We start from the raw sequence: 26,232 nt of genomic DNA, 5'->3' as shown, positions 1-26,232 counted from the left end.
GCCTCCTGTCAGGGGTTTTGTGGAAGTGTCCTGGGGAGTTGAGCTCCGAGGTGTTGTCGTCATAATTTTATCGTTGCAGTTCTGGAATACCTGAGTTTAGTACGCCGACATCGAAAATCTCTTTTATGCAGTTCGTTGGTGAGATAACCTCGACGCCACCCAGTACTGGGGCGGGAGTTCGGGAGTATTGCCATAACTCGTATAACGGATGCTTTTCGAAGGTTGAGGTAGATGGTTTCCGAAGGTTTCTTGGTTATGTGTTGAAGGATGGATACAGCTGGATGTAGGATTTGCTAGATTTGGGTGAGATATTATGCCTCCCCTGTATCCTCAACACCTGATTGCATAACCGGAAAGGTTCGGGAGTTTCATAGGTGGGAATTCAAGTAGCTCTTAGGATATCTTTCCGACGGATATATGATATGAAATTGGGGTTCGACGTCTAGTGGTCCGCCTATTCACGGTCGGTTTTACAGTGGTCTCGTTGTGTCTTAAAGAGTCCTTGGCTATGCTGACTCGGGGACGCTTCGTATATCATGTGCACTGCCTTGTACATGATGGTGTTGTACGATCGAGCCCGTGTAGGCCCCACCACGAAAACTTCGGACGAAATCTCTATCATATGTTTGTTTTGGCTTATTTTGCAATCCAATCCTTTGTTTTGTTTTCAGTTGTGGTATTCGAGTTGCTTCAAAGTCAAGTGCTGATTCCATACCTTTCCGAAACGGTGTTCTCATACTCCGATGTGAATACCAATCCTTCTTGTTCATCAAGATTGTTTTTGCCAATCCTTTTTAACCGGTGTGCTTCTCTTCAAGTGGGTCCGATCATTTCAACATCCGCAAGATCAAGTATCAGTTTCTTCTCAACGTTGTTTGTTTCATCCATGTCCAAGTTGCCTTTGTTTTTCCCACCCTCCCTCCCTTTGTTTCTTTAAGGACTCAGATGTCTTAATCAAGTATCCTTTTATTCTTGTGAAGTCTCTCCATTCCTTTCCGTCAATGTTCTTACCCGGTGGTTCTCTTGAAGATGCTCTACTAGTTCAATATTCTCCATTCTTTTCTTCTCCGGTGGAACCAATTCAAGCCTTGTTGACCATATCATTTCCTCGTTTCAAATACCTTCTCTTACCGGTACACCTCATATTCAGTCATTTCTCGCTATTCAATTGTTTCGGAGTGCTCAAGATATCTCGAAGATTCGTGTTTCCCACTCTACATTCGTTCAAGCTCTTTCGAGGTTGTTATCTCATTCAAGCCGTTTAACTAAACTGGTGCAATCTTCTTTTCAAGTAATCATTTCAACGGTGTTTCTTTTGAGTGGGCCCTAACCCACAGGTCTATTCCCAGGATCTTACCTGACTCTTCTAATTTTTCCCGGAGCTACCCTAAATTCTTTTGAAGTTTGACGTAAGAATGATTTATCATCAGTCAAATGCCCTTGTCCAAGATCTTTCTAATTCTTTTCAATGTTGGCTCAACTTTTCCATTCTTCATTCCGGTGTGCCTCAATAATTCTTGGTGGTGTACTCGTAGTCATTCTGGGATGTTGAAGACCGAAGAAGAATTTCTCTGTAATCTTGCTGTTTTCTCTTCAAGATTCGTGATTCTAGCTTGTTGCCATCCCTTCGTAATTGTCTTGATCGTGAGAATTCTTTTCACCTATCCGGAGCAATTCAAGATTCTGCTAAGTTTGATTATCCGGAGGCCATCATTTCGGGATTATTCATTCTCAGCTTTCAGCTATCATTCTCCAATTTTACCGGTGTTTCGCTCAAGTGATCTTTAATCGGCTCGTGATCTCTTCGTTCTCTTTTATGTAAATTCCCCTCAAGTATCTTCATTTGTTTTCTAATTCTTCCCGGTGCTTCTTTATTTTTCTTCTTCGTTCATTTTCAACCCTTACGGTGGGTCGCTCAAGATTCTTCTTACCTTGTTATCATATCAATTCATTCATTGTTTTCAATCCTACTGGTGGATTTGTCGAAGACGTTCTCAAGTTTATGTCATATCTCTCTTGATCTTTTACGAGAATAAGTGATATGTCAAATCCGTTGATTATCATCAAGTTAATTGGTGAAGGATAAGCATAAGGTAATTCTTATTCTTGTTTCGTCGACTGAACTCAATTCCCTATTCCGGAGGCTCATCAAATTCCTGATTTCAACTGTGCATCTTCTCTTTTTGCCCAGAGTTCCAACCTCTTTCAATTAATTATCACGGAGTTCTCTATCTAAACCATTGCGAGGCTTAAATCTTATTCTTTTCATCATTCAGTTATTTTGGATCATTCTTTTATTACCGGAGTTCTCATGAAGGTTCTACATGATGGCTCATCAAGGATTCAATTTCCCTCTCGAAGTGTTCATCAACATTCTTTTCTAAGGAGCTCAAGTATTCTTCTTCGTGCAATCCGGAGTGCAATTCTTTCTACCATATTGTTGGAGATGGTATTATGTCATTCTTGATAATTCAGGTTCGTGTTTCATGATTCACATGTTGTTAGGAATGAGGTATTTTAAATCCATCAATCCCTCCTTTGGAGTTATCTTGGGTTATTTTTCACCTAAAGCCTTCCCTAAGGATTGTTGCTAATTATGGTGCTTATAAAGGACCCAAGTTCTTCTTTATCCTCCCGGTGAAATAGTTTCTCCTCTCTTTGTTCTTATCCAATCTTGTTCCCGTTAGTGACGAGTTGTCACCTCATAATTTTGAGATGTCTTCTATAAGTCTATATCAAGCTTCTCCGTTCATTGTTGGTTTTCCAACAACTCCATTCTAGCATTCTTTTCCGGAGGCATTGTGATGTTGCTATCCTCAACCCATCTTCTCGCTTTGTCAGGGCCATGTTTTGATCGTGCTTATCCATTTAATCGGAGTGTCGTGCCCTCTTTTCAAGTTATATCACCTTATCAAGTTCTTATTCAATTCCTCTCTTTTCAGCCGGAGTGCTGCCCGAATTTGCTCTTCCTTGATCCCCTTCCTTAACCGGAGTGTTTTCTATATATATCTTCCCTTCAACCTCAAGGTTTTCGCAATGTTCTTTCTCCCTCTTTTCTAACGGAGTGTTTTCAACTTCGTTCATCTCCATTGTATTATTCTCCCGGAATGGCTTAACCTCTCAAGGTTCTTGGTTTCACTCGTTTGTCAAAGAAGCAACTTAGTTTTACCTCTCCTCTTTTCTATTCCGTTTGTTCCTCCGGTGCCATTCTAGATCTCGGGACGAGATCCTCTTGTAGTGGTGGAGTGTTGTGACGCCCCGAGACCGATGTGCCAGGTATCGTGCAGTTATTCGCTGTTGTTGCCTTGCCATTGCTGCGCGTCATGCATTGCATATCATGTCATCATGTGCATTTCATTTGCATACGTGTTCGTCTCATGCATCCGAACATTTTCACCGTTGTTCGTTTTGCATTCCGGTGCTTCGTTCTCCTCCGGTGGTCATTTCTACCTTTCTTTCATGTGTGGGGATTAAACATTTCCGGATTGGACCGAGACTTGCCAAGCGGCCTTGGTTTACTACCGGTAGACCGCCTGTCAAGTTTCGTATCATTTGGACTTCGTTTGATACTCCAACGGTTAACTGAGGGACCGAAAAGGCCTCGTGTGTGTTGCAGCCAACACCTCTCATATTTGGCCCAAAACCCACCTAACCCTTCTCCATCATCTAGAGCGTTCGATCACGATCGCGTGGCCGAAAACCGCGCTTCATTTGGACTCTCCTAGCTCCCTCTACCTATATATATGTGGCCATCCCCGAAATTTTCGCGGATGAACCCTAAAAACTCCTCCTCTCGCGCCGCCGGACGCGTCCACGCCGCGCCGGACGTGTCCATCTCGCTGGCCACCTCACTCCCACCAATAGGAGCCCGCCACCTCAGCTCCACCGCACCGCTCGACCACTCCCCTCGCGCCACCTCAGCCCTGCCTCCCTCTCTCTCCTCAGCGCGCCGCCGCGGCCCGCGGGGCCCGAGGCAGGTCCGCCCGGGCCCGGAGCCGCCCTCCACTGCACTCGCGCGCCCGCCGGATCCCGTGCATCGCCGGAGTTCCGCGCGCTCACCGGACCTTCGCCGCCGCCGCCGCGCATCTCCGTCGCCGCCCGGCCCGCGCCTCACCGACCTCCGCCTCCGCGCCGCCCTGGATCCGGTCGCCGGACCACGCCGCACCCGAGGCGTTCGCCCCAGATCCCGCGCCGCCGCCGCCCAGACGTCGCCACCCCCGCCGGCGCCGCCTCGCCTCTGCCGTCCATCGCCGGAGTTCGCGCCATCTCGCCGGAATCCTCTCTGGTCAGATCCGGACGGGTGGATGAGACCCACCCGTCCCCCGATCCAAACACCGTCATCTCGACCCGGATCCCTCCGTCCCGGGATATCCTCGTCCCGTTGACTTTTTGCACAGGGTATAAGTTTCTACGAAGTCCTCGGAATTCCCAGATCCATGTGCCCTTGTTCATCGCGTCGTAACTTTGCATCCGTACCTCCGATTCATGCATATAGCATATCAAAATGTTCATCTCAGAGAGTACATCATTTCATTCCATTGCATCATTTTCATTTGAGTTCATCTTGATGCCCGAAATGCTGTTAGAAGAAGGCTACTTGAGATAATTGTCATATCTGCTACTCCGTTTAGCTTTTTGTCATTTTTGCCGTGTTTAATGTTGGCATGATATGCCCTGATGCTCTACATATGTTTTGTTAAGGGTTTTGCCATCTTTCCAGAGGTGCAACCCATGTATTTTTGTGATGTGTGTGGATACTAGCACAAGCTTGCCAAGTGAGGCACTTGGAATGCTGTTTTCAGAGGCTTAGCAATTCCACTAAGTCCTTGAGCTGTTTATCTCATATTGCCATATGTTCATGTTGTTTCCTAGTGATCTGTGCCTCTTTTGAGGATGATCAGTAAGGATGTTTTGTTAATATTGTTGTGCTCTATCCATCCATGTCTTTATTTGCAATTATGGAGCACCCTAGCTTGAGTCAATCGAGCTCTACTTTTGCTACTTTGTGAATCTGGGCAGATTGTCAACTTCTTTGCAATTTTGCCGATGATGTTGTAGTTGATCCGTGCATGCTATGCTATTGTTCTTGCCATGTCTAGCTTGCATTTTGTGTGTTCTTGATGGATGTATGCTTAGCTTATCATGACTTGCCCCGTAGTGAGTGCATCGAGCTCGTAAACATGCCTACTTGAGTTATGTTTCAGCATGTTCCAGTTTTTCACTAAGTCTGTGATCTGATTATGTTTTTGCCATGTTCACATGCTTGCAATTGTATTTTCTGATCCCTTTTGGCTCAAGGTCACTAAGGGAATTTTGTTAAGCTCTTTGTGTTGCTCCATGCCATGCTTTATTTTGCCATGTTCAGGTCCTGTAGCATGTAGTTTTGTTGCTCCGAAGAGTGCTATCTGATCTGAAATTCCAGACAAGTGTTGATTTCACTAAGTCTGAGATCTGTTTACCATATGCATTTTTGCCATGCTTGTTTGAACCTGTTAATGGATGACTTAGCCGTATCTCAGTGCTAGTCTTTTGTTAAGCATCATGAATGCATCCCTGCCATGTATTTTATTGTCATGTTTGAGTGCTGTAGCATGTTCATCTCATTGCATTTAGCTGGCTACTTGCTAAAATCGCAGACCGGTGCCGTATTTGAATTGCTTGCCATTTCCAAACCGTAACTCCGATTCCGGTGTTCTTTATACCGTTTTCAAGCAATTTCACCTCATCTTTCCAGTGGCACACTTGGATTTCCAAGTTGAGGCCATGTTCATGCATTCTTTGTCAAATCATGCATATGCATCGCATACCGCATCCCGCATATCTTATCATGTTCATGTGTTGGTTGTTTACTATGTTGTGTGCTTCTTTCCGGTGTTTGCTTCGTCGGGTTTGGTTCCGGTTACATCGTGTTGTGAGGACCCGTTTGACTACGTCCGTTTGTCTTCTTCATGGACTCGTTCTTCTTCCTTGCGGGGATTCAGGCAAGATGACCATACCCTCGAAATCACTTCTATCTTTGCTTGCTTAGTTGCTCGCTCTTTTGCTATGCCTATGCTGCGATACCTATCACTTGCTTATCTTGCCTCCTATATTGTTGAACCAAGCCTCTAACCCACCTTGTCCTAGCAAACCGTTGTTTGGCTATGTTACCGCTTTGCTCAGCCCCTCTTATAGCGTTGTTAGTTGCAGGTGAAGATTGAAGTTTGTTCCTGGTTGGAACATGGAGATGTTGTTCCTTGTTGGAACATGTTTACTTGTTGGGATATCGCATTATATCTTATTTAATTAATGCATCTATATACTTGGTAAAGGGTGGAAGGCTCGGCCTTATGCCTGGTGTTTTGTTCCACTCTTGCCGTCCTAGTTTTCGTCATATCCGTGTTATGTTCCCGGATTTTGCGTTCCTTACGCGGTTGGGTTATAATGGTAACCCCTTGACAATTTGCTTTGAATAAAACTCCTCCAGCAAGGCCCAACCTTGGTTTTACCATTTGCCACCTAGCCTTTTTCCCTTGGGAGTCGCGCATCCCGAGGGTCATCTTATTTTAACCCCCCGGGCCAGTGCTTGTCTAAGTGTTGGTCCGAAATGGGCAGCCTGCGGGGCCACCTCAGGGAAACTTGAGGGCTGGTTTTACTCGTAGTTTGATCTACCCGGTGTTGCCCTGAGAACGAGATATGTGCAGCTCCCATCAGTATTTCGGCGCATCGGGCGACTTTGCTGGATTTGTTTTACCATTGTCGAGGATGTCTTGAAGAACCGGGATACCGAGTCTGATCGGAATGTCTCGGGAGGAGGTCTATTCCTTCGTTGACCGTGAGAGCTTGTGATGGGCTAAGTTGGGACACCCCTGCAGGGATTTGAACTTTCGAAAGCCGTGCCCGCGGTTATGGGCAGATGGGAATTTGTTAACGTCCGGTTGTAGAAAACCTGAAGTTAATCCTAATTAAAATACATCAACCGCGTGTGTAACCGTGATGGTCTCTTTCCGGTGGAGTCCGGGAAGTGAACACGGTGTTGGAGTTATGCTTGACGTAGGTTGTTCTAGGATCACTTCTTGATCATACTTTTATCGAATGTGCTTTGCCTTCTCTTCTCGCTCTCATTTGCGTATGTTAGCCACCATATATGCTAGTCGCTTGCTGCAGCTCCACCTCATACCTTTACCTTACCCATAAGTTTAAATAGTCTTGATCGCGAGGGTGCGAGATTGCTGAGTCCCTGTGTCTCACAGATACTTCCAAAACCAGTTTGCAGGTGCCGATGAGTCCGTGCATATGATGCAACGAAGCTCAGGAGGAGCTCGATGAAGATCTTGTCCTTTGTGTTGTTTTGTTCTAGTTGATCAGTAGTGGAGCCTAGTTGGGGTCGATCGGGGACTTTGTCGCATTTGGGGTTCTTCTTTTATTTTGGTTCCGTAGTCGGACCTTGTTTGTTTTGGGATGATGTAATGTTTTATTCATGTAATTGTGTGAAGTGGCGATTGTAAGCCAACTATGTATCTTTTTCCCCTATTGTATTACATGGGTTGTGTGAAGATTACCTCATTTGCGACATTGCTTTCAATGTGGTTATGCCTCTAAGTCGTGCTTCGACACGTGGGAGATATAGCCGCATCGAGGGCGTTATAAGTTGGTATCAGAACCTTCCCCGACCTTAGGAGCCCCATTGCTTGATCGTTTTTAGCGGCCGAGTCGTGTCTAGAAAAATGTTTTGAGTCATTAGGAATTATATATCGGAGAGTTTAGGAATTCTTTTTACTTCCCAGTCTCCTCATCGCTCTGGTAAGGCATCCTGACGTAGAGTTTTGACTCTTCTCTTCTCAAATTTCACTAAAAAAAATTTGAGGATCACGCGGGTATCTTGGAATCGTTCCGATGGTTTTATGATGAGAACATTGTCTTGGTGCCTCCTGTCAGGGGTTTTGTGGACGTGTCCCGGGGAGTTAAGCTCCGAGGTGTTGTCATCATAATTTTATCGTTGCAGTTCTGGAATACCTGAGTTTAGTACGCCGACATCGAAAATCTCTTTTATGCAGTTCGTTGGTGAGATAACCTCGACGCCACCCAGTACTGGGGCGGGAGTTCGGGAGTATTGCCATAACTCGTATAACGGATGCTTTTCGAAGGTTGAGGTAGATGGTTTCCGAAGGTTTCTTGGTTATGTGTTGAAGGATGGATACAGCTGGATGTAGGATTTGCTAGATTTGGGTGAGATATTATGCTTCCCCTGTATCCTCAACACCTGATTGCATAACCGGAAAGGTTCGGGAGTTTCATAGGTGGGAATTCAAGTAGCTCTTAGGATATCTTTCCGACGGATATATGATATGAAATTGGGGTTCGACGTCTAGTGGTCCGCCTATTCACGGTCAGTTTTACAGTGGTCTCGTTGTGTCTTAAAGAGTCCTTGGCTATGCCGACTCGGGGACGCTTCGTATATCATGTGCACTGCCTTGTACATGATGGTGCTGTACGATCGAGTCCGTGTAGGCCCCACCACGAAAACTTCGGACGAAATCTCTTTCATATGTAACGAGGCTGTAGAGCTGCTCCGACAATCCGGGTTAATGATTTTCACCCAAAAATTGAGGAAGATGAGCATGTAACCTCAATGAGGCATCGGGGGAAGACATTGATGTCCAAGAACATCGTTGTTATCGTCACTTACCACTGTCAAGCAAAGCTATCTTCATGGCACCACGACACCCATCCATCTAAAGGCCTATCGCTACACCCTGGAAAGGAGAGAAGGGAACTGCTGGTCAACATGACACCCAAATCTAGGCATCATAGGCGGCCCACAAACAACGACCAATCGTCAAGAAGACCACTATATTGCCTTAGCAGCCAACTAGCACTCCACATTGCAAGATTCACTGTCAGAACACTACAGTGACCATCATCCAGGGCTGTCACCCGGCTTTCAAACCCCATGCCTTCACAACAAAATAAGGAAGCAACTATACGTTCGCAACCATGAGACCCAATGTCGACCAGTAGATCTCCAAGTGCGGACCACTAGTTTGCTACAAAGACCGTCTTAGATCTAGACTACCATCCTGTTCCAAAGCTCCAAAATTCAACATCGACGTTGGGTGCATACTTACACACACTACTAGCTAGTAGCAGAGAGGAGGGAGATGGTGCTCCATCCAAACTTTCAAAGTTAATTGCCACATTATCGTGTCAAATGTAGGTGCGCCACTCGCTATTGAAATGAGGTGCACATGAAGAGCGTCTCGATGACACCACCTCGAGCTTCGTGAGCTCTCTGGCTGCCACTCAGCGAGGATCAGAGAGTTGTAGTGAAAAGTGTTTGGTGGCCCCGAATGGTCACCTACCATGTCGCCTCGGATGGTGCGATGCGGGAACATTGAACAGTTTACGCATAAGGTATGTGATGCATAATTAATAGTAAATTTGGAAAAGTAAAGATTTCATATAATTTGGTATGAAAAGGTAAAAGCATTAAGTTGTGACCAAACTGCACTCCCCAAGTGGTCCATAATGGCATGTATTTTTTTCATAGTGTGTTGGCAACTTTGGCGAAGGGGATGTGAGTTTAGACGAGGGGGTTAGGGTAATAGAAAATGTTGTGTCATTTTATTTCCTAGTGCTCTGTTTGGTATCTTGTATCTACAGCGAACTATGTGTGGGAATTTAGAGAGTTTGTGGAAATTGATGAGAGATTAAGTAAGAGACAGTGACACTAGTTTGGCTCTTGGAAATGGTATCTGGTGCAACTCTTTACAAGCCGAATCTGATAGTACGGAGGAGGGAATAGACCCACCTCCTCATGTTTCCGTTGATCTTGATCACATAATATCACCAATCTTTTGCTGAGTTGAAGTAACCCCATTCACCGGTGTTAACATCAATAAGCCCAAACAACACTTTTATCACATTGTAAATCTGCCTCATGAACCTAAAATTTCTGGGGCCCTTTTGAAAAATTGTAATCTATTAGCTATCCACACCCTTTCTTGCAAGATAAGCCAAGAATGTTTCTTTCTCTTAGACGACAATCTATTTTCCAAAAAGCTGGCTTCATTAACTAAACACTTTGCGGAGTCGAGTCGAGCGGAATATTCCAATGATGTCGACTACTCTACCGAAGCAGTAAGGTTCCAAACAGTTTAATTCTTGTTGTCATCGCTTGAGTGTCTTGCAAATTGACCCAAAGCAGAAAAAATAATCAATGATTTGTTCCACAAAGAGACCAAAATTTATCTTAATGTTGTTGATCCATCAATCATACTAAAATAATTTTCTCTCCATGGTTAGGTTCCTATGCATAGAAAATTTTAAAATGGATAGTGCAATGTCTTTTCTTTCGCGGACCCCAACCCAAGTTGCATTTCAAAAGGCTGCAGTTCAGAGTGAAATTTGTGACCAAAAATCCACTTCCCGGTGACCACATTAACACATGCAGGACGAGGAACCAAAATCCAAGTATCGTTCGTTAGCAAAGCATTAAATTCGTCAAGCATTGCATCATGCAAGTGGTGATCTTTGAGAGCAGTTTTGTAAGAGGGGGGAAGAGGAGAAATGGCAGGGGTGGCCACGAGGGAAAATAAATGGCTTGGTTGAGCGAAGCCCCGCTTGGCTCGGGTTGTCATTTTATGTGAATTAACAGGTGGAGCAACATGGACTACAGGACAATGTGGAGGACTAGGCGTGGCTGGCACGGAGGGCGAGGAAGATTTGGTGGGTCGCTGGGCGGGGTGGGCGGCAGATCCGAGGTGAGCAGGCGCGGGCGATTCGAGGGGAGCAGTCGTGGGTGACCCTAGGAGAGCAGGATTAGGTGGGTCAGGCGAATCTGGCGAGGGTGAACCCGGGGATGGCGCGTGGCATGTGGGAGGTGGGTGGGCTGGCCCGGTCAGCTCGGTGGGGAGACAGGCAGACGTGTGGGAAGAGGCGGGCGGCGGAGCAGATTGCGAGGCGGATCGCGTGGGGCCGCTGGCGTCTGATGTTGGTGGGTGGGCGTGGATTCCGGAGGGGATCGTGTGTAGGTGAGTGGGAGGGGCGGGATCTGGTGCGGTAGTTGCGTCTGTGACCGGGGGTGTGTACGGAAAAACAGTCTCGTTAAAAATAATGTGTCAAGAAACGATAACGCGACGGGAGTGTAGATCGAAGAAGCGGTACCCTTTGTGATCTAATGGGTAGCCAAGGAAAACACAACGCATAGAGCGAGGGGCTAATTTGTGAGGGCTGGTGGCATAGAGATAGGGGAAACACAAACAAACAAACACACGGAGGTGGTCATAACGAGGATGCACGCCGATGAGGAGGAAAAATGGGGTGTACGGGGTGGTCTTGTTGGAGGGGCGGCGATTGAGCAGGTGTGTAGGGCCTCGACCCAAAAGGGAGGTGGTAAGTTTGCGTGAATGAGAAGGGTGCGTATGATGTCGTTGGTGGTGGGAAGCATGCGCTCAGCCTTGCCGTTTTGTGGAGAAGTGTGAGGGCAAGAGAGACGATATACGATACCGTTGGTCGAGAAGAAGTCGCGGAGAGAAGTGTTGATAAACTCCCCTCCATTGTCACACTGCATACATTTGATGAGAGTATGAAATTGGGTGAGGATATAGGTGAAGAAGCGTTGTAAGGTAGAAGAGGTGTTGGACTTGTGGCGCAAGGGGAAGGACCAAGAGTAATGGGAGTAATCATCGAGAATTATGAGATAGTATTGATAACCAAAGAAACTTACAACCGGGGAGGTCCACAAATCACAATGAATAAGTTGAAAAGGTGCACTAGTACAATTGTGGGAAGATGAAAAAGATAAACAGGGCTGCCGTCCTAATTGACATGCCATACAAGGAGAGCGGGCAGTGTTATTACAATCTGGAAAAAAATCCTTGGAGATAGAGGCAAGTGAAGGTTTGCCCGGATGGTTGAGGTGCTGGTGCCACAAGTCGCCTGGAGTGGTGAAGAAAGCAGCGCCATCGACAGACTTATTGCCATAGAACGGGTAGAGAGGACCAGCGCTACTGGACTTCAGAAGAGCATTCCGGGTTGGAAGTTCCTTCACAGAGAAACCAGAAGGATTAAATTCAACGGAAACATTATTGTCAGTAGATAACTTTCAAACAAAGATAAGATCTTTGACAATATGAGGGCAGACAAGAACATTGGCGAGGGAAAGGTTAGAAGGAGGAAGGGTGGTAGAACCCATGCCAATGATAGGGAGACGATCACCATTACCGACGGTAATGCTAGATGAATTATGCTTTGGAAAAGAACAAAACGTAGAGAGGTTACCAGAGTTGCCGGTGACATGTGTGGCCGCGCCAGAGTCGAGGATCCCGTAAGCTCTGTGGTGAGGAAGACTCTGCTGGCTGTAGGCGTGCTGGAATAGGGCGACGTGATCCCAGGAATGCGGACCGGTCTGGAACGGTGGTGTAGACAGAGGCGGCGGCGACGGCCCGGACAACATCAGTGGATACACTTGAGAGTGAATGCCGGGACAAGGGCCGAGCACACCGGCAGCCTTGGGAGGAACCCACCCGGAGCGAGGGGCGGGGAGGGCCATGCCGTACGGAGCGAAGTACCCGGTCCAAGGGGACGGCTGAGGCGGAGCAGACCCGGTACCACCCGAGTCGGATCGGCCGCGCCCACGACCGCCAGTGCGGCCGCGTCCATGCATGCGGTCATCGCCACTTGTTGTTTTCCTCACAATAATAAGATGTCAATCCTATTAACTCCCAGGAATTTAGCTTGAGCATGAAGTCACACATTTCACTGTTTGAGTTTGAAACTATTGTTCTAAAAATCAATAATTATTTAGTAACACTAATATTTCTTGAATAAGTAGTTTGACCACAGTTTGACCACAATTTGACCACAATTTGACCACAGTTTGACCATAGTTTGACCAAAATTCGAAAAACTGAAATAATTATTTCATAACACTAATATTTCTTGAATAAGTAGTTTGACCATTGTTTGACCACAATTTGACCATAGTTTGACCATAGTTGACCAAAATTCAAAAAAACTGTGCTCATGTTTTTTGAATTATCAGGATATATATAATTTTGGCGGTGCCATCCTGAACAGTTTAGCCTTTTTACATTTTCCCTACATTTTTTGCAAAACATGTCCAAATTTAAGTTTTTAAATTTTCCTAACTAGTAGATGTAGTAATATAACTACCTCTCGAAGGATTTTATTTTTTTGAAGTTTTTATCATTTTCTTTTGATTTTTTCGAAACAAAAAAGGCGATCCACCTGGGGGGTAGAGTTTGAAAATGGGACCTTTAGTCCCGGTTTGAGACACAAACCGGGACTAAAGGGCTCAGGTGAACCGAGACTAATGCCTTAGCCGCATGAACCGGGAAAAATGCTCACATTAGTCCCGGTTCGTGACTGAACCGGGACTAATGGGCTGACCCGGCCTGGACCTTTGCCCCCTTTTCTACTAGTGTTGCCACTAGAGCCACGGCCCGACGGGGGGCGCGAGCATTGCGGTCGGCGCGATCGCCGCGGTCACCGTGATCGTTGTTGGAGTTGAGGCCGCCGGAGATGGTGAGGGCAGCAGATCCGGCCTCCGCCGCATGGAGGTTGATGTTGTACTCGGCAAGATACAAGCGGGAGCGAGCGATGTGGAATGGCGGCAGAGGCACCGTATCACCGAGGATGGTGCGGATGGTGTCGAAGCGGGCATCCAAGCCATGGAGGAGCTGCATGGTGAGGTCGTGATCCTTGACCGCGTGACCGGTATCCGCGAGGCCGTCCGCGAGGGCCTTGAGACGGCAAGCATAGTTAGAGACGGAGAGGTCTCCTTGTTTCAGGTTCCGGAACTGGTGCGTCAGGTCGAGGAACTGGGCGCCTTCGTTCGCCAGGAAGTAGTCTCAGATACGGTGCCGCCCATGACGAGCTCGAGAATGGAGTCGGCGAGGGTGAAGTAGATCCAAAGGGTGAGGCGATGATCGACCGCGAGCCAGGCCACACAAGGGTTGGGAGGAGGCGGGCGATCCACGTGATCTTGCACGCGATACTGCATGAGAACGCAGTAGAAGAAAGTTCACCACTTGATGTAGTTGTTCTCGGCCGGATCTAGTTTGAATTTTATGTGGTTGGAGATATGATCATTGTGTAAGGAGATGAGGAGGGAGTTGGCCAGTGGTACGACACGGGGAGCGGGTGCAGACAGGAGGACTGGGGCGAGGTCGGAGGAGAGGGCAGCGGTGGTGCTCTGGGAAAGGGAAGGAGAGGTCCCGGGGGAGGACGAGGGGATGGCCGGAGATGGGGGCTCGCCGAAGATGTCCTCGAAGACCATGGCGACTGATACCAAACTAAAGGGAGAGAGTGCTCACAGTTCTATCGTATTGATTATGGCAAGAGTTACAGAGGTACAAATAGCCGCGGTCATCCAACGTCTCCCATGATACACGGCACGCAGGGCCAACGTGGAGAGTGGTTGTGATCCTCAAAGCTAGGAAGTAGTTACAACAATATACAGAAGACTACGTACATGCAATGACCGGGTTTAACACAATAGTCATCGTGGTGACATCACAGAAGAGGTCCATATCAATGGCGTCACAAGGGGGTCCCAACGGTATGCCCTATCCGGGTCTTCCATGAAAGCCATGACCAACATCATAGTTTGTGAATTAAGGACTGATAACCGATGTGTTTTTCTTTGCCATGCCATGCAAGTTAATTAATATGCTTGCACGTGATCTTGTACACGCTTTTCAAACGATTCGCTGACAGAGGAAGACCTAAGTGTGGCAGTTGGAATTGAGTGCAAACATCCCAACAATCAAGAAGGATGCTGTTGAGTTCGATGGACGAACAAGGGTAGTAGGCACTAAGAGCTTTTGCAGCACACTAGAAACATGACTGATAACCTCATCGAAGATTGCAAAATGCTCAACAGGTTGCTGCTATCTTCTTTGCTAGGCGCCAGAAAAACCGTTGTGATGTCCTCATAAAGGGAGGTGTGAAGAAATACACTCCAACCTCTCAATCTGTGAAGGCGATCAATAGATGTCACAAAATCTGAAATCTACTAGTTAAAGTGATAAATTTGATAATACATATAATTGACATAAAAGACATGAAAGGATATCATAAGGAACACAAAATGAATTTCAGGAGAAAATTCAGTAGATTTAATTCATTTCATTAGTTTTGCCTATATATGCAGTTTCTAATTTTGTTTCAAAAATTTCTTCCATGTCACAGGCACTATGGAGATATTGAAGAAATAAATGTAGAGGAGCCAATCGAAAGTAGGCCACCACTGTACGCGCACGTTACATTTTACTCACAGATGACACTCTTCCATGTTCTAGACAGGAATATGAGAGTCAAGTCCATGACCAGGGGAAAACATCTATGGGCTCGACAGTTTGTGCCAAAGAAGAAGAAGAAAACTGATGTCTGATGACCTAAGCCTGATTTCATATCCATTCAAGAACATTTTATGCCAAGCATTCTGGAAGCATACTTGAATAGAATCTGCACTTGTAAGATTAATAGATTATTCTTGTGCAAATCTAATTCTTGTGCCTTCTGCTCCTTATTACACATTTGTATCACAGATTTATGGACATAGTTCTGATCTTCAGACGCATGACACCGCGAGGACTCAAATTTGTACTTGTTGAGTATTATAAATCCATATTGTTGGTACGAACACAATGATGTTAATCTTTAAATTCGTTCCTGGAACTGGAATGCTAATCATTATTTTGCGGGAATCCTGGAATGCTATTGTACTCTATGGTAGTCATTGTGCGACCCTAGTGAAATGTTAAGCTCCGGTTTTGTATTTTCTTTGAAAAGGATGGTACTACCTCTCGAGTCTTTTATTTTCTTTTTTAAGCTGAGCTGAGCTCCTTACCCACATGGGCAACTGCCCTTCACCCATTAACAACCACTGCACGAGCACGACCACAACCGTCATTGATCGCTTCCGTGGCGACGGCGACGTATGCCCCTTCAGAGTCTCCGAGTGCGTGTTAGCCTGCTATAGGCTCATCGTCACGCAGCGTAGGATGCTATATTTTTCTGTTGTAATAAGGTGTGCATGGGCCTGATGCGACAGCCGCATGCACGCACGTAGTGGAGACGTGCACAGTGCACGCACTCCTTTCTCATTGTTTCTCTCCCGGTCAGCACATATCACCGTGTGGAGGAGTCGTGGGATGGCGCGACTTGACCGGATCACAGCGAGCAGGCCGGGAGGGTAGTTAGTAGTTGTTTTCACTCGATGTAACTAAGATAAGAGAAAGAGAAAGATAACAGAAAAGCTGCGAGGTTTGCGCAGAGGAAAAACCACTCTCTCTCACTCAATGTAACTAAGATAAGAGAAAGAGAAAGATAACAGAAAAGCTGCGAGGTTTGCGCAGAGGAAAAACCACTCTCTCTCCAGTTCGTGTTCATCGTTCTCGCTCGCATCTCTCTCTCGATCGCTTGTTTCGCAACGACAGTGCGCTCCCTCCCCGGATCGTGACGCTGCATTTAGAGTTTAGACATCGGCAGTCGGCTTTTCTACGACGTCCTTTCCTTTGCCGGCGCAACCTCCAAAGCTTCTACACTAAGAACGCTCAGCTTCTCTGTGCCAACCACCAAGATGCGACCGTGATTTCTCCGTGTTGCCGGTGGAGTTTGAGACTGGGCCGTGAGTTGGAGATGTTGTAGCGTCCCTGCTGCTGTTTAGATCAACTAGTCATCAACCTGTACTTCTGCACCGGCTAGCATAAGAACGTACTTACTAAGTTTTCAATGTTATGACTACAATATCATATTACAGTTTCCCGTTTATCCATATTAAATAATATAATTTGAGTGAATTCCTCAATTTATTACCAATCTTATGTATTCTAAATTCCTCAATTATTATCAACCTTATGAATTCTAATTTGCTAGCTGCCTTGATGATAAAATAATTTTTTGGCTATCAACATGTCAAGTTTATGAGAAGGGGTACAGTACAATGTCTAAGAAGAGCCGCAACTAATTAGCATCTCTATTCCTACTGAATTTGATAGAATGCATGGAGGCATCATACCAATAATCCAGTACCCAGAAGAAACGATCACAAATGGATGCATCATTAACTTTTCAACTGAAACACATTATGTGAACTAATTTGGGTTGGTGGAAAATATAGGCCACCGAGCCTTTCCATCAGCAAGACATTCATTTTAAAAATGTATAATTTATTGAGCAATATTGATTTCCCTTTTCTAAATATTTCCACATTTGCAGTTCCATTAGTGAAAAAGAGTGTTAAATTTCTAATTTCGGTCAGACATCTAATTGGTAACTAAAAGCATGTACTCCCAACGAAGGAGGACAATTTATTGAACTGTAAGCAAACTGCACAACAATAATGTTTATCTCTTCTCAACTGAAGCTAGTAAAACCGAACCAATAGCACAATTTATTGAACATTAAGCAAACTGCACAACAATGTTTATTACAAATATTAAATCAAGGTGTATTCAAGAAATCGAAAATAGCTCAAATGGGCACCGAAATTGGGTTAAATTGATATTTGCACGAGATGTTCTGGAAGATAGCCCACTCGGTGAACAATTAGTATTTTTCTTATTTGCATTATTCCCGTAATTTTATCACAAACTACTAAAGCAACATTAGGACTCCTTGCAAATTGTAGTATTTTTAAAAATATTTAGATATAGTTTAATTCCCCCCTATAAAAGCTAGAAAAATGCTGAAATAAAGTTGTTAAATAAAAATGAAGATTTTAATTCACTTTCCTTATTACAAATCTTCAGTCAAGATGTAGTCAAATTTTGAGGTGGAAAAGGGCCAATTGGTTTATGTGGATATTTGCATGCATGGGATGCTATGAGAGATAGTACACTTGGTGAACAATCAATGTTTATCTTACTTTCATTATTCTAGGAGTTTTATCATAAGCTATAGAACCAATATTGTGATTTGTTGCCAAATTCTTTTTTATATTTTTGACAACATTAAGATATTGTTTCATTTTCATTTCCTCTAAAATAGCTAGAGAAGAATCTAAATAAATATTATTACATAAAAATGGTGATTTTGATTCACATTCATTATTACAAATGTTAAACCAAGAGGTAGAGAGTTTTGAAGTAAAAAAGAGCTCAACTGGTCATTGAAATTTGTTTATGTAGTATAAAGTTGGAGATGTGTTGTGAATGTTATGAAACAATATTTGAGAGAGTCCATTTTGTGGACAACCTTGTATTTAAATTTTTGTTTATTTTTCCCAAATGTATATGAACAACTCATGTACCGGTATTAGTACTTCACAACAAGTTTTAGTAAAAGCAATTACAATTTTTTTGCTAAACACACATAAAAACTCACTTTGACTTTCCCCAAAATAATTGAATATTTTATCCATTCCATGCGCATGATCTACAATTGTATATGTGTACATGTATATATTGTTTCTGTGATTTTAACTCTTCATTTCGCATATGTATATTTCAAAATTGAGTTTATTTCACGCACAAAAAAGAATTGAGTTTATTTCAATAAGTGAGCAAAAACTTATTAAAACATAAGTCAATGGCATGTGAGGAATCCTTCCTTTCGTCCTACACACAAACTCCACCACTCAGCATTTTCGGATCCTCTCACTCAAGGGATATGACTTTGGGCTGACGGACATTTAGGACTCGCAACTTGCTTTCCCACATGTCAACCATCAAAGATGATCTATCTCAAGTCACTTAAAAATCTTTGTCCTCAACAGTAAACCCACCCCAAAAGCTATGTCCCCCCCCCCCCCAACGCTCTAGAACCACTCCTGCATAGCCGGTCGGCGTGACCCCGACAACCTCACGAACACCCGTGGAGCCCAACATGCCCCTGCCACCTCTTCGTCAATGGAGTCTGTGCAATACGCGCAGATCAAACAAACAGCTAACGTCTTCTTTCACGTAAGACATTTTATGCCAAGCTTCAGTTTGGAGCTGCCGCCCATACGAGCCGGTGGCGACTGTGCGGACGAGGACAAACAAAGAAGAGGGAGAGGGCTGGTCAGGTAATAGAGGGGGACATATATGGGCGAATTGGCGCTACCGGCTAGTCTGACGTGGCTGGCGCATCTTAGCGTCGGCATATCCGCCCCAGATTTGGACTGCATATGGCGAGTGCCGGTTAGTCCGGGCATTTTAGTCGGTTATGGAGAGAGCTCGGTTATAGATGTTCTAAGATCATTTCCAACGCTGACCCTCAAAATGCCTGCATATGTCTGGACCAAGTTGTCCTCACGTGTTATGCCATCTAACCTGGGCCTGTATCGTTCCGCCGAGCGGTCCGGATGCGCTTACTCATGCCAAACGACAACAAAGTTGGGGGTGGGCTTTGCCGGAGTCCGGACATCAGCCACGTATAGGACTCCGACACCACCCCTGGCCCACCCAAAACCCTCTCCCGGTCCCATTTTCTTCCAATCCGCCCCTTCTCCCCCTTGCTTTGCATCCGCACCCTTCTCCTCCTCCGCCGCTGCTCTACCTCTCTGGCCGGCAGACAGGCATTGCTGGACCTCCGCAACCAGCACCGACGCACTCGCTCGCTTTTTACGATGGCGTCGTCCACTCAGGACCCGTACGTAGGCAGGAACACTAGGGTATCCACATGTCCAACCATACCCTTAACTTATGACTAGTATAGCTAGTACCGAACTTATATCTTCTATACAAAATTAGAATGCTATCCATATATATATTGTCTCATCGTTTCTTCTCTCTTTTATCTCACACTCACTATCATCTTTAGTTTTTACACATGCTCCTAGACCATCTACATTCATGATTCAAAAAAAGACGAGCAGCCATCATAGGAATATGGACTATCATTGTGAAGCTTCTCCACGTATGTATATACACAAAGAAGATGAATCTTTTCATATAAGAGAAGAGATCAAGATACATAATAACTGTCAATATCCATCACAAAGTGTGCAATGATGACCAAAGCTTATACCTTTTTGGATGACACGGCTATTTAAGCTGGTCGAGTCGCTCCTCACGTGAGAGGTGGGATTAAACCACTACTATAGCCTTGCTTGGCAGGTTGCGGCTGCGAAGGGTTATATGTTTGCCAAGTTCATTCTATCGGGAACTCGGCAAAGCTATGACCCCTAGACTTCTCACAACCACGTCATTGCTGGTCCCGCTGTGTTTACCGAGTTCCTAGATAGCGAAACTCGGCATATACGTGCCTTTTTTTAAAACAAAAATGTATGGCACGTTGGGTGTTTAGTCCCACCTCATCGCGCGAGCAGCCACACAACCGGCTTAAATAATCGCGTACTCCAAAAGTGCTAAGCATCTTTCTCAACCATCAATGCTCTCTTTGTGAAGCAGATGGACAATCATTTGTTGTGTCTGACCATAGTTTAACCCCTTCACAGAGGGTGGATTGATGAATCTACTCACATTGAGAGAGAGTTTTTAAGTTAAATCATTTTCCTACTTACCCTTTCTTTTTTTTTACTTTTTGAAACTTTTATTGTATATGAGAATCCATCTGCATATGGTTCCCAATGGCCATCATTCCACAATGAAACCATCAATGACGTAAAAGTAATGGCACGGGGCAACATCCATTGGTGGTGACCTTGACCGTTTTGCGGCTGTGCGGGTGAGGACAAACATACACTATTAGGGAAAACTATATACACAGAAACTTAGCAGTAGGGTTGGATAAAATGAAGCGCTACTACTATTTAGTAGTAGCGCATGGAAGTAAAAGGCGCTGCTGCTATACTGTTAGCAGTAGCGCGTTTTAGAAAAACACGATGCTGCTATGTTTGAAATGGGCGCACATGGCTAGAACCACTTAGCAGGAGCGCGTATACTTATCCAGCACTACTGCTATGCTCCATGGTAGTAGCACTTTTCTCTAACCCATGCTGCTACTAACCCTACCTTATCATCCCCGCGCGGCCGACCCTCTCACTCACTCACCCCCGCAACCCCCGTCATACGCCGCTGCCGCCGTTCCCCAACCACCGTCGTCGCCCGCCGTAGCGCCCGTCGTCCTGGTCCTCCGGAACTGAGGTAGTCCTTCCATCCCTCCTCCTCCCTCCTCCCTCCTCCCATCCCTCCTCCTCCCACCGCGCCCTCCCCCCTCCTCCCACCCCCTCCTCCTTCCATCTCTATTTTTTCTATTTTTTATTTTAGTTTTTACTATTGTATAATGTAATTTTTACTGTTTTTAGTAAGTGTTTAATAGAATTAGTAAGAAAATTAATAGAACTAGTTGAACTAGTTTATTTTTTGTAAGAACTAGTTTATTTTTATTTATAGTAACTGCTTAGTTGAACTAGTTGAATTAATAGAACTAGTTTATTTTTAGTAAGAAAACTAATAGAACTAGTTTATTTTTAGCTGTATTTAACAGAATTCTAGGTTGATTCATATTGAAGTGGACATGCCATATTTTGAACATGTCACATTTGTTGTTATTTTTTTAGTTAAAGCAATTATTCCCGCATCGACGTCGATGATGTCTATCCCGCATCCTCGTTGCCGACTCGGGGAGGTGGCCTGCCTGATCAGAGGGGCCATGTCCGGGACTGGGCTCCGCCGTGCTGGTACTGGGAGGTGCTACCTTCCGGGGGCGCAGCTTGGTGAGGAGCCAACCCGTCTTTGACCCGAAGCTTCTTTGGTGGAGGTCGCGTGGGCCAGTGACGGTGCGGAGGCTTTCGGACACCGCGGAGGTGGTACGTCACCGTGTCAGCGAGGAGGACGAGTACGTCTGTCGCTACATGGTTGCGTTGGAGGTCAGGTTCAACAATACCGGACAGGTTCTTCAGGGATCTCACTGGAGCTATGATCCTATGATGATTCCTTCTCTTTGGGTTTCCAGCGCTCGCGCCGATACCCGTCGTTCACTAGGGTTTTAGCTGTATTAGTGATGTCATATGTATGATACTATTCGAGATGTATTAGTGATAATATTCGACGATGCATGGACGCAAGAGACGATTTAGGATTGCTTATTGAATGCATGCTAATTTGAATACTAATTTATTTTATGATTTAGTTTTGCTTATTGAATGCTCAAATTGGAGAACTACTAATGTTTTGAATGCTCAAATTGGGGAGCACTATGCAAGGCGTATGCATTTGATTAGTTGATAGCTTATAGGGTTTTTGTTTTTGCAGAAATCAAGGAGCCCCTCCATCATCCCTGTTGTCATTCCCATCACTACTAGGAAAAGGGCTATAGATGGAAATGACACTAATGGCGCACCATGTGTTGGTGCGCCATTAGTGTCCAAATACTAATGGCGCACCACATCCACGGTGCGCCATTAGCAACAAATTTTTTTTGTTTCATTTTTTTTTCAAAACTAGTAATGGCGCACTGTGGGAGTGGTACGCCATTACTAGTTAAACTAGTAATGGCGCACCACATCGACGGTGCTCCACTAGTAAATTATTTTCAAAAAAAATTTTCCAAATTTTTTTTAATTTTTTTTCAAAACTAGTAATGGCGCACCAGTGGACAGTGCGCCATTACTAGTTTTAATGGCACACTGTCCACTGGTGCGCCATTACTAAGTTTTTTTAAAAAAAAGATTCAGAATTTGTTTTATTGTTTTTTCAAAACTAGTAATGGCGCACCGTGGGTGTGGTGCACCATTACTAGTTTAACTAGTAATGGCGCACCACCCCCATGGTGCGCCATTACTAACTTGGCCCAAAACGTACCGAATGCACCCCCCTTGGACCAACTTTTCAGTTTAAAAAGAATAAAAGAAAATGATGGAAATGCCAAAAAAATAAAAGAAAATAATTTTCCTATGTGACATGTGGTCTAGTTGTTGGGAAAATTTACAAATATGAATTTTGACTTTATTTGCAAAATCTCTCTTGAATTTGTAAAATGGGCCAACCTTTGCATCCGAACCCGGATTAAAAAGTTTTTTATATGAAAAATCATCTACTCGAAAAGTTACATCCAAATTTAACGGGGAACCCCGTTAAACATTTTCAAAATCCCCAAAAACTGAACAGAAAAAAAGTTACGGGGCTTTTAAGATCCGGAGGGAAAAAATTCAAAAAATTTCAAACTTACTAGTGGCGCATGGTATGCTAGGTGCGCCACTAGTAACAGAAAAAAAGTTGGTTTCGAAAAAAAAGTTTGAATTATTTTTCAAAATATGATACGTAATATGACCGGGAAGTTTGAAATAATTTTTCAGAATTTCATCATACTCATGAACATGAACAAAGTCCTAGACATCAGCAAGGTTTAATAGGATTGATATGATTGATATATCAAGAAGTGCATGTGAAGTGAGGTGGTGCTGGGGTTGGATATATCAACCAGTGGTGCGCCATTAGTAAACAAATACTAGTGGCGTGATACTAATGGCGCACCAGTAGTGCGCCATTAGTATGCAAAACTGGTGCGCCATTAGTAGGCCTATTCCTAGTAGTGCATCACCGACTGTAACACCCAAGATGCGGCTATATCTCTCATGTGTCGAGGCATGACTTAGAGGAATAACCGCATTTTGGTATTGTCGCGAGAAGGGTCATATTCACACAATCCCATGTACAAGAACAAGGAAGTAAATAGTTGGCTTACAATCGCCACGCCACACAATGAACAGACAATTCATACATTAAACAGAGTACACACAAGGTCCGACTAGAGATGAATCCAAAAGAAAAGAAGATAACCCCAAATGCTAAATCCCGATCGCATCCCTACTGGGAACCACTACTGATCATCCGAAAAGGAAACATAGTAACGGCCAAGGTCTTCGTCAAACTCCCACTTGAGCTCGGTGGCATCACCTGCACTGGTATCATCGGCACCTGTAACTGTTTTGGTAGTATCTATGAGTCACGAGGACTCAGCAATCTCAAAAACCCGCGAGATCAAGACTATTTAAGCTTAAAGGTAGGATGTGATTATGAGGTGGAGCTGCAGCAAGCGCTAAGCAAATATGGTGGCTAACATACGAGTACAATAGTAAGGTGAGAAACTACGCAACGGTCGTAAATTAGAAGTGATCAATAAGTGATCATGAACTACTTACGTTCGAACATAACCCCACCGTGTTCTCTTCCCAAACCTCGTCGAAAAGAGACCATCACGGTTACACACGCGATTGGTGTATTTTAATTAAGTCAAGTGTCAAGTTCTCTACAACCGGATATTAACAAATTCACATCCACATAACCGCGGGCACGAGTCTCGAAAGTTTAAATCCTGCATGGGTGTCCCAACTTAGCCCATGACAAGCTCGGGATCCGCGGAGACAATCCTCCGTCGCGGGAACCTCCGATCAGACTCAAAATCCCGGAGCACAAGATATTTCGACAATGGTAAAACTAGTCCAACAAAACCTCCCGATGTGCCGACATCCTGATAGTAGCCGCGCGTATCTCGTCTCAGGCCACAATCGGATTGTCCAAACTTTTGGTAGGCCAATCTAGAGTTGCCCCTAGCAGCCACCGGCGGTTGATAGGTTTGGATCAACACTCGTGAGGAGCACTGCTCGGGGGTTGATTAAGTCCACAGGGTCCGGAAATTCCCTATGCAAGTTTTAGTTGTCATTAGGCAAGTGGTAAAATCAATGTTGGGCCTTGCTGGAGGAGTTTAATTCAAGGTGAACTATCAAGAGGGGCCCATAAACCCTCACCATGTTAGGGACGCAAAAATCAAGAAACATAACACCGATATGACGGAAACTAGGGTGGCAAGAGTGGAACAAAACACCAAGAAAAAGGCTAAGCCTTCCACCCTTTACCAAGTATATATGTGCATTAATTAAATAAGAGATATTGTGATATCCCAACATATCCATGTTCCAACATGGAACAACCTGTAAGGCACCTGCAACTAGCAACGCTATGAGAGGGGCTGAGCAAAAGTGGTAACATAGCCAAACAACGGTTTGCTAGGAAGGTGGGTTAGGGGTTTGACATGGCAATATGGGAGGCATGATAAACAAGTGGTAGGTAGCATGACATAGCGATAGAATGAACAACTAGCAAGCAAATATAGAAGTGATATCGGGGGTAATGATCATCTTTCCTGCAAAGTTCTCGGGGTTGTCGAAAGCTTGCTCCTCGTAAACGTACTCGACAGGATCCTCGTTCACGAACTCGTCTCCTGACTCTACCCAAAGCAAGAACACAAGCAACGGAACAACAATAAATCACGGTGCAATGCACAAGCAACATGATGCAAGACATGGCAAGGGTGTAAGATATGATGTGCAATGCATATGCGTACTCCAGAAGGGAAAAGATGATCATGGCATCAACTTGACAAACCAAGCATGCCACTAGATAGATTAGGATATTTCGGTCGAAATCGATATAAAGATCACCAGAAACGGATGCACGGTTTGCAAACGACGAGCAAAACAAGAACATTGCCAAACTGTGCTCAACAGCATCATAGCACTTAAGATGCATCATGAAAATATGCTACAACACTTCAACATAAAAACAAAACACATGGCCGTGAAGTACAGGTGAAGCTCTGCAAATCATGAACACTGAGCTCCTGCTATAACTCACTAGAACAAGTCTAAAACAGCATGGTAAAAATGCAAATGATAACAGTTTACAGACTTTGCAGTTTTTCACTGATCATGACAGAAACAGCATCAGGTAGCAATGCTTAGAGCTAGTAAACTACATGCTACATGAACATATCATGACAAACAAAGGCATGGCATACTAGTACTGAACGCAAAGAACAAAACTCCCTTACTGAACTTGAGCCAAAGATGCACAAAAAAGATGGTAGCATCAATGCAAACATGGCAAGTGATATGAAGAGGTTTCAGACTTAAGAGTAAAATCATACATGGCAGGAACAGATTCATGATAGCAACTTTGCAAGCTTGTGACACTCACCACAAAGCATTTCATGCCATAACAAAGCAACTAACAGTAAGAATACACATTTATTAAGCTAAACATGGCAATAGCATGGTCATAGGGTACATGGATCACTAGCAAAACACATGGAAAAATTGCACTTCCTGTTAACAGACTGACAACAACAATATTTAGCAAAAGAAGAGCATTATAATGATAAGCTACAGTATCCAATAATTATAAACAGAAGAATGAATGGATAGGGCATAACGATATCTTCAAAACATCCTTACTGAACTTCATCAAAATATGCATGGATTTACTTGTGGCAACAATTCAACATAGCAACCTATTGTAACAGGAAAAGACTTAGCAGAAAAACTAAGTGGCTGAAATC

The 26,232-nt window shown here is 44.5% G+C and overlaps 2 pseudogenes; one reads left to right on the top strand and one right to left on the bottom strand.

The window, feature by feature from the left end:
• The window catches only part of LOC147989972 (uncharacterized), a 43,590-nt pseudogene extending 28,193 nt beyond the window's left edge, over positions 1-15,397 (top strand).
• LOC147989973 (uncharacterized) lies at positions 12,086-14,281 on the bottom strand (annotated as a pseudogene).
• Positions 15,398-26,232: the final 10,835 nt, after the last annotated feature.

The sequence above is a fragment of the Triticum urartu genome, chromosome 1A (assembly GCF_056163025.1).
Source record: "Triticum urartu cultivar PI428250 chromosome 1A, HENAU_Tu73, whole genome shotgun sequence".
Lineage (NCBI taxonomy): Eukaryota > Viridiplantae > Streptophyta > Magnoliopsida > Poales > Poaceae > Triticum > Triticum urartu.
Note: the sequence above shows the minus strand (reverse complement) of the source record. Positions and strands in the feature narration are given on the sequence as shown.